The sequence below is a fragment of the Doryrhamphus excisus genome, chromosome 5 (genome assembly GCF_030265055.1).
Source record: "Doryrhamphus excisus isolate RoL2022-K1 chromosome 5, RoL_Dexc_1.0, whole genome shotgun sequence".
Classification (NCBI taxonomy): Eukaryota; Metazoa; Chordata; class Actinopteri; order Syngnathiformes; family Syngnathidae; genus Doryrhamphus; species Doryrhamphus excisus.
In genome coordinates, this window is record NC_080470.1 from 16142330 (window position 1) to 16144406 (window position 2077).

The 2077-nt window shown below is 42.1% G+C and overlaps 1 long non-coding RNA gene across 1 annotated transcript; it reads right to left on the reverse strand.

Annotated features, from left to right (window-relative positions):
- Window positions 1-902: 902 nt before the first annotated feature.
- On the reverse strand, window positions 903-1854 carry LOC131130203 (uncharacterized). The gene is made up of 3 exons (XR_009129977.1): window positions 1707-1854; window positions 1113-1237; window positions 903-1046 (listed from the first exon to the last, which is right to left on the reverse strand). It is a non-coding gene; the product is annotated as an uncharacterized LOC131130203 (long non-coding RNA).
- Window positions 1855-2077: the final 223 nt, after the last annotated feature.

Sequence of the window (2077 nt, forward strand, 5' to 3'; positions counted from 1 at the left end):
GGACTATGAATTTGTATGTGTTGGTAGGTCTGCATTGAAATACTTCATTGCCCAGGGCGGCACTACTTAAAAGTACACGTAATTTTTTCCTCTCATTTTTCCAACTGATGGAAATCCAACGGCAATGGGGAACTTTAATCCCTGCAGATGGAATGTTTTTTCAACAAAAGAATGTCTACTGATATCTACTGAAATGTACTTACCGTACACAACGTTGAAAAGACGCAGGTTCTTAAACATCCTTTTACCGTGACGGCCAAACATGTTGTACTCCAATGCCAGCTCAATCACTTGTGCCCCCTATATCTGCCACCATGGCAACCTATGGATGAGAGCCAAAAGGAGACACAAAGGATTACATTAACTGCTAAGACAATAAGCGTCAAAGATTTAAAATTCAGCCAGAAAGTCAACTAACCATTGGACATGAACTGTAGCCTTTATGTAATTTAGTATCATGTAATACATATTTTTATTTTGTTGGCAAATCTGAGGAAAGGTTTTAAAGAAAACTTACAACACCAGACGTGAGACCGCGGTCCCCAAGTTTCTCCTCAAGAGCCTCAACATCTGCTTGACTTTGCAGCGGGAATACGACACCATCAGGAACCTCCATCACAGATGCATCTTGTTTCTTCAAGAGGACATTCAGCATCTTCCCATGGACCTTCTGAGTCTCCTTAATTTCTTCGAGAAGTGTCAGAATTTTCGTGAACATGGCTTCACAATTGTGGCAATTGTTTGCAACCCTCTGGAGAGTGGAACCGGTCCCTCGCTGGGCAGTGGGGCTGGTGACCTGCTGAACAGTGGGGCTGGCAACTCGCTGGGCAGTGGGGCTGGTGACCTGCTGAACAGTGGGGCTGGCAACTCGCTGGGCAGTGGGGCTGGCAACTCGCTGGGCAGTGGGGCTGGCAACGCGCTGGGCAGTGGGGCTGGTGATCCATCTGGTCATTTTCTTTGTTGCTAGCCCAAGGAGTTTTTCTGGGGGAGTGGGTGGAAGTTCCTCCTCTGAATCACTTGATTCTCGTTGCTTGCTCTGTTTTACCCTGGAGAGGTATATGGAGGAATATGAATTTATAAACCATAACTGCTGCCCCAATTATGGAAATTACCTTTTAATGTCTATTACACCACCAACATCTACTTTCTCTTTATCACAACATCTTCGGTGTCAGTCAGGTCTGATGTATGTATCCTCAGCTTGATTGTAGCTTTACCCTGGCCTCTGCATAAGTGGCTGTAAAATATAATAACAAAATAAAACCAGTGAAGCAGACATCAAAATAGAACTAGCGTTTCATAGACATTTAGAATACGTATAATGAATCACAAAATTCACAATTTGGATCACATCACAGTTTTGAGTCATGATTCAAATAATTTTTCCTATCAGGACATGAGAAGAAAAGGATAGATTAGAGTTGACTGTCTGTAGTTTTTACAATGGTAAATATAATATGAAAAAACGACATTATGTCATCTTGGAAGGCAAGTTCTAACAATGAAAGAGTAGAGAACAGGCTGGATATATGCTAACACAATGGTTATTCAGCTACACCAAAAATAAACATGAACAGAAAAGGTGTCCAGTGTTTATGTAAAATCAACAGTTTTAAATAAACAGTCCCTGTGGAGTATAAGTCACAGGAACAGCCAATCTATGAAAAAATGTGTTAATGAGAAAGTTAATGAGAAATCAAAGTTACCTGCATTTCCCATCACTCGCACATTACAGACAATCCAGTTTTGAGCTGGTGGTGTGCCCTCTTTCACGGCCTTGGTCACATTTTGGAATGTGGCTGGTGGCCACCAGCATAATTTTCTGTCAGTGTCCACGAACCACTCTGATGGAACAATGTCCAACTTCTTGTAGCCATCAGGGTCAACTTCATCCACAAACTCCACCACACTGAATGACGGCATTCTGCAAAATTCATCGTGTTATATGCAGTGTAGCTGAGTCAAAGCCACAAACATTTTGCACAAAGGCAATAATATCAGTGGTTTTGTGAAGTCTGTCACTGGAGCACTGGCAAGCTGACCAGACAGTTTTGATAGTAAATATACTCCAAGACAT